The following is a 12079-nucleotide window of genomic DNA, read 5'->3' as shown; positions in this document are numbered from 1 at the left end:
CCTAAGACTTCCCTTACTGATATGCACTATATTTATCCCAGGGGAGAAGGTAAAGTGGCCAAATGGAAGACGAAGAAGAAGACAGACCTGTGATTTTCGGGAGACCTTGTATTACTTTCATTGTCACTCAAAAGAGATGATTTCTTCAATGTTATGTGCTGTACATGACAAATATTATTAAAAATTCTCTTAGCATGTGTAAAGGTAATACTGCCCCTCAAAGTTTGTGAGACAGCAGTTTTCTTCACAAATGGGTACCATACATGAGAAAACATCAGAAGCAGTCTCCTGAACAGGGTACTGGAGTGAATATGTAAAGATAGCTCCCAATATCTAATGGTTTAATGAGAGGTGCGTAATAAGTTTGTGTAGGTCAGCGACACACACATTGATATAAACTCCGATGATATCCTTGGCTTAGAAGAAAGACCATTCTATCTGTCTCCTTCAGAAATGGTAAAGTCTCTAAAGAGTTTTTTAGTAATTAAGGAGAGAAATAAGAGAGAAGGCATTATGAAAATGATAGCATGGAGTAGGGAGATGATGTAGGAAGAACAGAGGCATGAATGAAGAGCGCAATAAAGGAGAAAGGTAACACATAAATTATGTGAAGAACATCCTTAATCCTACAATGTGAATGATTGATAATTTAATATGGATACAAATACCACTTTTTATCTGAGTAGTCAAGTATGTATCTAGGTCAAATGCCTAGAAAAAGTGTTAAGGAAATAATCTGGCTGCTCCTTATATTAACTGTAATTTTAGAATGACAATAATAGGCCATTGTTTAAACATAATGAAACACTGAACTTGGAAGATTAGGTCTGACACTTTGTCAAGTAGCATGTACATAGTTGTCCCATAGATTTAAACAGCTGGAGAATGTAGATGTGTAAAAAAGACCAAGTGAAGATGCACGATGTATACAGTAGTGTAAGCAAAAGAGTTGTCTGCCAGTTACCTAGTTAGTAAGTACAGTCCTGTGTCTCTTATACAACGCTGAAGTAGAAAACACCATACCTTTCAATTGTCCAGATTTCTGCCTCATATTTTTGGTTTATTCCTCTTAATTTTTTTTTTTGTGTGTGGCAAATCATTGTGGACTGAATTTACTAAATAATGGCAGGCATTTAAGTTTCAGTCTTCATATCCTTCAGAAAAGGCATGGTAACACAAGACTTTTTATTCTAGCAACTTTCTAAGCTGATGAGCAATATTTAAAATTTGTCCCTATTTTGGGGGCTTTATCACGCATTATTTTTGGTTTTGTCCAGATTTTTTGTAGTAAGAGGTTGAGAGCTATGAAATAGGCTGTTGGACAGCTCTAGTGGCATGGAGGAATAAAGCCATGACTATGACTCTGGTGACCTCTATCCATCTAATAGCTTGGTACATGCTGATGCTGTCACAAGAAAAGGGAGGGCAGGAGACGAGAGGAGTGATTTAGCTAAGGTGGCCTAACTCTTTAAGGGGAGGTGATAGGGAAATATGCAGGTACACAATGCTTTATGGCAGCATCCCTGGTGGGGACTAGGGATCATGCAGAGGGTTTGCCTCCAAGGTGATAGAATTACTAATTATAAACTTGAAGAAATGCATATATACATTGTACCAGCCTGTTAACATGCTAACTCCTTAGATGTTTCGGGCATGTTCAGTGGATGGTAGGGCTTAAAATACAAAAACAAGGTCCCTAGTGAAGGAATGATGATTCTCAGTGTGCTTGACTCCCACCCCATAGAAATTAATGCACCTACAGAGTGGCCTGAAGGTCCATGAATGATGATAGCAGAGGAGAAAAAACAGGTTTTTAATCATTTTATTACTTTAGCACAACAGTTTCAAATGATGAGGCCAGCTGTCATGGAGCGTTCCTCATATGCCCATGTTTCACGGAAGGCCTAACCAAGCCTGAAAATTCCGTGTATGTAAACTGTTGATTTATAATTACTGTTTCAATGAACTGATTAGATTAAGTGCAAATGAATAGTGTGTGTGTGTGTGTGTGTGTGTGTGTGTGTGTGTGTGTGTGTGTGTGTGTGTGTGTGTGTGTGTGTGTGTGTTCATGCACGAGCGTGCGCATGAATGTGATTGTGTTTTTTGGGAGGTCTACTTTTGTATACCACATGTATAACCTTTAATTACTTACACTAATATAGCTATTGATGTTTAATGCAAAGTATGTTTTTTAGATGAGAACGCCCAGTGCCTTTCTGTGATACATGGGAAGACGCAAGGTCTTTTTAAAGACAGGTAAAAGGTAAAGTGTATCAAAGTCTGAAAACTCATCTCTCTCTACATATGCTTTCAGGCAGTACACAAATTAAGTGGCAGTATTTCATTTTAAGCTTTAAGTCTGTTAACTACAAATACATCCCTGCTGACTAACAGCTTGTTGCTGCAGGCTAATAAGGAAGTGAACATTGTTATGACATAGTGCAAAGCAGCATGAAACCTGTGTAGTAAACTTTTTCAAGTAAAACTCAATTATTTTCAGAGAACAGGTGGTTAAGAGAGTTGTCTGTACAACAGCATCCACAGTATACTTTACCTTCAAGCTGTTAACTGTAATTAAGCTGAAGCTAATACATTTTAGCTGTATTCACTTTTTAATTGAAGACATGGAATAGCAGGGATATAGGATCAGAAATCTGACGCAAACAAAGATTGTCTATTACTCAATATGTGTAGCACTAACGTAGGATGAACTAAGTAAAGCTGAAGTCATACAATATCATACTCCTATTAAAACTCATGTGCTACTGAGATATGGCAGTAATGACACTCATGCATGTAGAGGATTATGATCAAGTCTCCCATCATAACTAGTTTGTTATGTATTCGAGACATGGATGTCAAGAAATTCACCTTTAGAGAAAACCTGAAAAGTGAATCTTGATGTCCATGTTGAGAGTACTTAACAACAAAAGGGGTTTTGACTGGAGCGTCCAACCATAATAATTTGTAGTACATGGAGAGTAAACTGCTTCCATACACCGTAATAGCTAAAGAAAAAATGTATAATACAACTTCACAGCTTTGAAAGCTAACATGCTTACTGCTCCTAGCTTGCTACACAAACAGCTACCACCATGGACAATAGCAGGAAGAACAAAAAAGCTCTAAAACAAGTTTAGCACTTCATTCAACCAAAAAAAAAAGAAAAGCTGAATGAACTGTGTAATGCTTTAAAGCTTTATTTGTTTCTAGTGCTGTTCTGTGGTGGCTAATGCAAGACTGGAGCTTAATAGCAGTGAAGGGATGCTTAACAAATTGCTACTAAGCACCTTTCTGAGCTTAATAGTGGTGTGGGGTACTTAACAAAAGGTTATTAAACATCTTTCTGACATCAGAAAGGTGCTTTATAAGCTTTTTTCCCCTTGACTTTGCAGCATAATTGCTTTGTTCCATGCACTACACATAGTTTGTAGTATACTATAACTGCAATGTAATGGCACCATTTAACTTGCTGTTGGTATGATTGAGAATAGTGCTTTGGAGATACAGTAAAGCCACATTAATTAAGTAATTTTTTCTGGAAGATTTTAGTATTATTAACCACATTTTCCTCACTCCTGTGTTAATTCATTTTAAGACAACCAATTTCTTCTATGAAAAACAGAAGAATATTTTTGTCTAAAGGATTCATCTAAACACTGAAGAGTGCTAGTTTCTAGAGAAATTGGTGAATGTAAAGCTGTGTGGGGCATGCCTTTTGTTTACAGTGGGAAATATGCTATGGTATGAGCCCATATGTTGATGAGTGCAAACCCTGCCTACTATTCATGCAATTATATGCTTAAGTAGGCTACCTTCAGATGTTACAGGCCAGTGTGCTGATGAGTAAAAATTTGTGTAGTATTCCTATGTTTTGGGCACAAAAGGAAAAAAAAGTGTAGCATATTTCTTGTTATAAACAAATTGTCTAATGAATCCACAGCTTTTGCAGGAAGGGCACTAAAGCAAACTGCAGTCCTATTCATTGTTCTGTTACATGCTTTAAGTGAAGACCCTCTCATTTGTGTTGAAATATTTCCTGCAGTGATGTTAACATTTAATTTTGACTTTAAAGACTGCATTTGTCTTATTCTCAGTCATGGCCAAGAGGCCTCAATATGGTGCAATTCAAATATACACACATACGTGGCTCCTACTGAAATGTCGACACTAGAAATGCTGAGTGCCGACATGCTGTAAAAAAAGATCAAAAACACTGGAGAAGAGTGAATTTGAAAAAACGCTCTTTCCCTTAAAACTTCTTTTTGAAAGTGGAGCAAGCCTCCCCATGCACCCTAATGTGAAGGGAAGCCACATGCCCCCAAAACTTATATATACCAACTCTGAAATCTCCATACCTCTGAGAAAAGGGAATATTCTGAAAAATGTCATCTCAGATTTGATATATGCAAGTGTGATCTTTCAACAATTTAGTCTTCATGTTTTGTGACTCGCTCTATGGGAGCCAGACATTTCAAAAGGTAACCTCCTCAGACACACACATAGCTGCACGTATATACACACACATGCACGCACACACACCCATGCACACGTGTACACACACATATATGTAAGCACACATATGTATACACGCATATGCAAACACTGCCACATATGTATGGTATGTAGAAATGTATTCATAACACTGTCTACATCCTTATGTAGAGTCTCTGGATACTGGGTTTGTATTCCGTGTATCTTTGTTAGACTCTGTTACTGCTGTGTAATATATTTTGGACCATGTTAGACTGAGTGGTGAGGCAAAACATCTGTATCTGAGGTGTTGGTAGTAAACTAAAAAACAACAGGCATGTCTATAGGGCATAGCAACCTCAGAAGACACGGTCCAAGTAAAAACTTTTAATAACAGTTAATAAAACAATAAAAACAGTATTTGACAGGTACAAAAAAGGATAGGCGCTTCTGTCCCAGTAATATTTCAAGACTTCTTCAGATAAAGCAAATCCCAGTTAATTAAATTTAAATACCCAGCTCAACTGATCACATGATCCAACTTATAGTCTCCGAGCCTTTAAAGTGATATGATACCCGTTCTTCATGTTTCACTGTTGCAGTCATCACATTTGGGTTATCCCTGCCAGGGTAGCCCTCGGCTGGCCCGAATACCAGAGGCTTAGTATTTCTGCATCGGCTGCTGTCGCTTCAGGACTGATGTCAGGTCATCAGTAGTATAAAGTAAGACAGCCGACACCATTACATCAGTCGTTCTTGCCACAGAGCCTAAAGCAGAAACAGTTTGCATGAGTGCCGGTCGGCCACTACCTGAGTTCCGTCTACCGAATTGAAGTTGAAGTCTTCTTAAGCTAAGTACCCCAATGGGGATCTTTTTTTCTTGCACTAATACCACACCGAGACTTCCATCCCTACTGTGTCACTTGCTTAGACCCAGACCACGACGTCCCTCATTGTCGCTTCTGTGTTTTGTTCAATGCCAGAACTATCTGTTGTCGGGCCCTTATTGTAGCCAGATATTTTCACTTAGAGTTCTCGAATCCAATTTGGCTTCGGTAAGCCATCCGACAGCAGATCTTCCAAAAAAATGTAAAGATAAAGACAGAGACAGACTGCACAGGTCCAAACCTACTGATGACGCTTCTGTTGGTGATGTGCTTTCGCAGCCCTGATGCCCACTTCTGTGGATTCGCAGGCCACTACCGAGACCTTTATGGAGTACGGTATGCCGCAAAACTCTTCTTCAATTAAGGATCCTGTGGTTATCTCTACCTTTTATTTAATTATTTATTTAACATTTGTTGACCGGGAATGTCCGACTAGGTTCCACAGAGCCTGTTTAGAAATGCTCCATGCATGTCTTTGGAATGTGGGAGACACAGGGAGAACCCACACAGAAGGCACCCCAGCCGAGAATTGAACCGGTGAACCTCTTGCTGTGAGGCGACAACGTTAACTGCTGCACCACTGTGCCGCCCAATGGGTGGATGGGTCCAGAACCACTGAGTAGGCAACAGCTTCTGAGGAAGTCCTTTGCACTACTGATTCTCGACACAAACCGATGTCTTCTTTCGTGACTACCGTTCTTTCAAAACTGACGGAGTTTCTTAGGCCCAGGGTACGAACCACATCCAAGAAACTGACGACCCACTTTCAGGCACCTGCTTCCTTGCCTCATTCTCAGATTCATAGGATATTTGTTCATAGGTTAGTACTGGGCAAACTGCCCTTGCGAGCCATTGTAAGCCTAGCCAATTATCCCTTGTGAGACTCAAACCCTGCACCTTGTGTTTGTAAGGCAAACACCTTAACTATTAGGCCACCCTCCCAACCCTCCCAAATGGCTGAAGACCTTATCATGCTGATAAGGGAAAGCCATGCTACCCCCTCCAAAAGGAAAAGAGGTCTGTCCCCTGTAGTTCTGTCTGAACAATAGTCAGATGACTCTGATGCTTCTGAATATAAAGACATGCAGCCCCTCTCTGCTTATATGGATTCTGATGCAGAGGATTCCATCCCTTCAGCCTCTCCCCCAGAGGGTTTTTCCTTTGGGAAAACCCTGCATACCTTAAGGGAGCATTTCCAATGGGAAAGTCAAGACTACACTCAGTCTAAAACAAGACTCTGGGAATTCCTAGATCTTCCACAGCACAGACCCTTGGCCATCCCCCCAGTCCTGGATGTTGTAGAGGATGTTTTCCTGGAATCCAGCTTGACTCCTGACACCCTTCCTCCTGCGCTCAGCAAACCAGACAGCTACTATAGAGTCCCTGACTCACACAAATTTCTTTTTAAAAATCTTACTGGTGACCCTGAGGTAATTTCTCAAGGGCCTAAAGGGATTAAAGCAACCTCTGCTAAGAATCCCATCCCCTCAGATAGGGATTCCCGAGCACTAGACAGATGGGGTAAAAAAGTATACACCTCAGTTACTCTTGCTATCAGGGCACTAAATTGTCAGTTCCATATGCTAAAATTTCAGCAACATACCATGGAACTCCTCAAACAAAAAATGTCTTTGTCCCTGCTTAGGCAGAATCTAAAGAATTACAAGAGTTAATGCATTCTGCAACTCAAGGAACTAAACACACCTTGCACTGTGGATTTGACACCCTAGAAGCTTCTTGCAGGGCAGCAGCCACTGGATCTGTCATTAGAAGGCATGCATGGCTTAAGGAACAGCCCCTGCCAGACCATGTCAAATCTAAATTGTTGGATGCCCCCCTGCACAAAGACAACTTATTTGGCACTAAGGCAAAAGAGGTCTTAAAAAAGATGGAAGAAAAAGCAAAATCTATGCAAACAGTTAAGGATCCAGCCACCTAGGTTCAGCAGGCAGTGTCCCACCAAACACTGGTCCTTTCATGCTCCCTCCAAGCCAGTCCAGCATAGGCCCTGGGGAACCAGACCCCCCAGACAGCAGCCACAGGGAATGCAGAGATCTAAGCAGTGGACTACCTTCACTTCAAAACCATGGAGTTCTAAGCCACCCCCTTATGGTAAGAACTCACAATGACTCACCTCCCCCATGCCCTCCCGCTGCCCACCTTCACTTACCCCCAGGAGGAAAACTCTCCTTTCAAGCAAGCACCTGGGCCACCATTACCTACAACCACTGGGTTCTGAACATAGTGTCTCAGGGATACAAAGTTTCCTTCCATACCCTTCCAACCCCAAAAGGGTTCCCAGGTCTACCTCCAAACCAGTGGGCAGAGGTCAAAAGCAAATCCTTTCCCTGCTTTCTATGAGGGCAGTAGAGCACGTTCCTGCAGAACAGATAGGCCAAAGTTTCTACTCCAGACTTTTTCTGGTGCCCAGAAAAGAGGGCACCTGGTGCCCCATCCTCAATCTATCCATTTTAAACACCTTACTGGTGATTCTAAAATTCAAAATACTCACCCTCCAGCAGTTGTTACCCATGCTCTCCAAGGACGCTTGGCTAGCCACCCTGGATCTAAAAGAGGCCTACCTCCACATTCCTATCCCTCCATTTCAGGGCAGGATCTCAACACATTCAGTTCTCTGTGTTTCCCTTTGGCTTATCTACTGCTCCCAAAGTATTCACAAAATGTCTGGCGCTGGTCATTACCTTTTGCAGACAAAGGAATATCGATATTTACCCATACTTAGACAGCTGCCTTATTCAAGCAGACAGCCAGGAAAAGCTGCTCAAGCACCTGACCTTTGTAAAGACCCCACTAATCTCCCTAGGGTACACAATCAATGAAAAGAAATCCAAACTGGTGCCCACCCAAACGATTATTTTCCTGGGAGCAAGCCTGGGCACAGCATCCCAGATGGCATTCCTTACACCAGAAAACAAATTTTCCTGACAGCCTACTTCTCTCAACTAGCCACCAGGCCCCAGTTATCTGCAAGGAAGCTCTTGCAAGCTCTGGGGTTCATGGCATCTTGCATACTACTCATTCCATATGCCAGACTGCATATGAGGAAACTTCAGTGGTACCTAAAAAGCCTTTGGTGTCAGTACTCTCAAGACCTGGAAAATCTTATACCTATAGTTCCTTGCCTCAGAAAAGATTTTCTTTGGTGGGCAACAGCATGCTTCCACAACAAGGGACTGTCTTTCTCACCACCCCCTGCCACCCAGACCCTTACCACAGATGCATCAGACTATGCTTGGGTGCACACATGGACGGCATGTGCAAACAGGGCCAATGGAGCCTGCAGCAAATCCCTCTACACATCAACCAAAAAGAGATGATGGCTGTCCAGCACGCATTGATAGCTTTCAAACCCCTTCTCTCCCCAGGGGCTCTCCTGATCAAAACAGACAACACCACTGGGATATGGTACATCAACAAGCAGGGAGGGACTCACTCCTACCCTGTATGGATGCTGACCATGACCCTTTGGCACACAGCCTTTGCCATGCAACTGCACCTGTTAGCACAATTCCTACCAGGCTCTCTCAACTCTCTGGCAGACCAATTAAGCAGAAATCTGCTGGACCCACATGAGTGGCAGCTCAACAGAAGAACCTTCACCCTAATAACTCAGAAATGGTGCACCCCAAAGGTTGACCTCTCTTTCCCACACCAACCATCAGCTCAGCAAATTCTGCACCAGGGAGCAACACTGCATGGCTTGGAAAGTGGATGCCCTGTCTTTCCCCTGGGTTAATCTATCAGTCTATGCCTTTCATCCACTACCTCTCATTCCCAGGGTACTGCTCAAAATAAAGGAGGAAAAACCAAGGACAATTCTTATAGCTCCAGACTGGCCTCGCCAGCACTGGTACCCCTTGCAGTGCAGCCTGGCACCACTGCCACCATGGCATCTTTCTCAGATTCCAAACCTCCTGACCCAGAGGGGAGGGGAATTCATGCATCCCCAACACTCAGTTTGGAAGCTTGGCTTGTTCCCTAACCCTGGATCAATCACCCAACCTCAGTAAACAGGTTCTAGATGTTATCCATGAGGCCAGATGCCCTAGCACTAGAAAGTCTTATGCTTACAATGGAAAAGGTTTCTGCACCTGGATCCAAGCTAAAGGAACCAATACAGCACAGCCCTCCCTCCCTCCCTCTCATTCTGGATTACTTAGCTGACCTACTACACAGTCGCCTGTCTTTCTCCTCTATAAAAATTCACGTCTCTGCTATTTCTGTTCATTTTTCCACTGAGCAGCCCCTTTTCTCACACCCTTTGATCAACCAGTTCCTAAGAGGGGCTAGCAACTTGAGACCACCCAGAAGGGCACCCACCCCTGCTTGGGACCTTAAAATTTCTCTCCTGGAAGACAGCATTCTGTCTGGCCATCACTTCAGCCAGAAGAGTCTCCTAGCTGCAAGCGTTCATGGCTGTGGAACCCTTCATCAATTTCCATGCTGACAGGGTATCCCTCAGAACTAATCCATCCTTCATGCCCAAGGTGATGTTCAGTGTGGCTCTCAACCAATCCATTCATTTTCCCACCTTTTTTCCTAATCCCCAGAACAAGGGGGAAAGGCTTTTGCACTCTCTAGATGTGCACAGACAGCTCAGATTATATCTAGACAGGACTAAATTCTTCAGAAAGTCTGATCAATTGCTGGTTAGCTTTGCTATAGGGGCAGAAGGCAAAGCCATCTCCAAACAAACCATTTCAAATGGATAGCACACTGCATCCATTTCTGCTACAAACAACATGGAAAGCCTCCCCCATGGGGGTCAGGACTCACTCAACCAGAGCAGCCTCCACCTCTGCGGCTTTCCTCAGAGGAGTCCCCACCATGGACATCCTGTATGCTGCCACCTGGACATCTGTTCACACTTTTACCAAGCATTAAGAACAGCCTATCTTCTCTGAATCCAGAGCAGGGTTTGTCTCTGCAGTCTTGCAGGGCATCCTAGATTGCCCCTAGTTTCTTTGACTGCCTCCACCCTTTTCCTCAGCTTTGGGAATCAACCCAAATGTGATGGCTGCAGCAGTGAAACATGAAGAACATAGTACAATTGTGTACACTTACCATAAATGTAGATGTTTGAGTGTATTCACTGTTGCAGTCCTGGTTTCCTTCCCTCCATCCCCCTTTCTTCTCTTTCCTTTCTAAGGGACATATTGGTATATACTTTCTTCTGGTGGGGTTCTTCCTCCAGAACCTGGCTTCTGACAGGTTAGGGCAAGAAAAACTGATGTAATGGCGTCAGCTGCTTTACTTATTCTACTGATGACCTGACGTCAGTCCTGAAGCGAAAGCCGCAGATGCAGAAATACTAAGCCTCTGGTAATAGGGCTGGCTGAGGGCTACCCTGGCAGGGATAACCTAAATGTGATGACTGCAACGGTGAATACACTCGAACATCTACATTCATGGTAAGTGTACACAACTGTACTTTAAAATTATCTGTGTAAGGCTTTTAATTTTAAAATGCTTAAAACAGAGGTATTCTCATTTAAACCTGGCTAGAGATCTGTGTTTAAGGCCAGTTGCCAATATAATTCTCTTTACTCAAGGTAGAGCTGCCAGGGCCCACCTCTAGGATTTTTTACCAGTTGTTCCATTACAACAAATTTAAAAGAGTGATCATTAAAGTCTGCAATGTGTTTCATCAAACCATTAGTAGATTTTTTTAACACGGGTGTCATATAAATGTTCATACCTCCTTTCCTTTAACATCCGCTCGGTCTTGCCAATATAGAAGCAACAGCATTGTTGACACAGCGCAACATAAATAATTCCCTTGCAGCAGCAGTCAGATTTACTCTTTACTAAGTAGACTTTGTCTTTTATTGTAAAACAGTATCTTGTATGGATCCATTTACAAAAATTACAATGGCCACATTTATTCATTTGTTTAAAGTCATTATGCTTCACATTAACATTGGAGGCCAATTCTAAAATACTCTTAAGGTTCTTTTCTTTCCAAAACACAGTTTTTGTTTTTTCTGAAAATAAATGGTGAAAATCTGAGCTCTTCTTCAATAATGACCAGTTTTTAAGGACCCAACTCACCATTGTACTGTCCAAGTTAAAATTAGTGATGAAAGAGTGTGTGCAGACCCCAGAGTCAGTGGTAACCTGTTGGTCAAGAGTAATGTCATTAAAGTGGATGCTCCTGTCAAACAGGTGAATGTAAAGCTAAATGTTCATTTTTTAAAATAACTTCATTCTTTAACTCACTAACCATTGTTGATGGATATCCCCTTTTTATAAACATTGTCTCCAGCAGGGTGCATTCCTCCAAATAGTCCTGGTCATAAGAGCCATCCTCGCTGCCCTGACAAACTGTCCCTTAACCACAGGCCTTTTCTATTTAAAGGGCTGGGCACTAGAAAAATGTAAAAATAATTTGAGTAGGTGGATTTATGATGTATCTTGGAGAAGTAGCAACCCTTAGTCTAGTCTTTTTCCTGAAGGACATAGAATATGAAATCTTTGTGGGGTGCATTTAAAAGGTGAATCTCAAGAAGTTGATACTGTTGTTAATAAAATCAAGGAATGCTTGAAAATTCATCACCCGAACCAGTCCAAACCAGAAATAAATAATCAAGGTAACTCGTGTAGTATCGGATACATTGTGCAAAAGGACCCTCCAGTACAAAAGCCTTTTCTCAATTTACCATGAAGATGTTCACATAAGTGGATTCACAGTTTGCCCC

This window comes from Protopterus annectens, chromosome 2.part2, assembly GCF_019279795.1.
Source record: "Protopterus annectens isolate FY-2018-M chromosome 2.part2, PAN1.0, whole genome shotgun sequence".
NCBI lineage: Eukaryota > Metazoa > Chordata > Ceratodontiformes > Protopteridae > Protopterus > Protopterus annectens.
The sequence above is the reverse complement of the archived record's forward strand: the minus strand, read 5'-3'. Positions refer to the sequence as shown.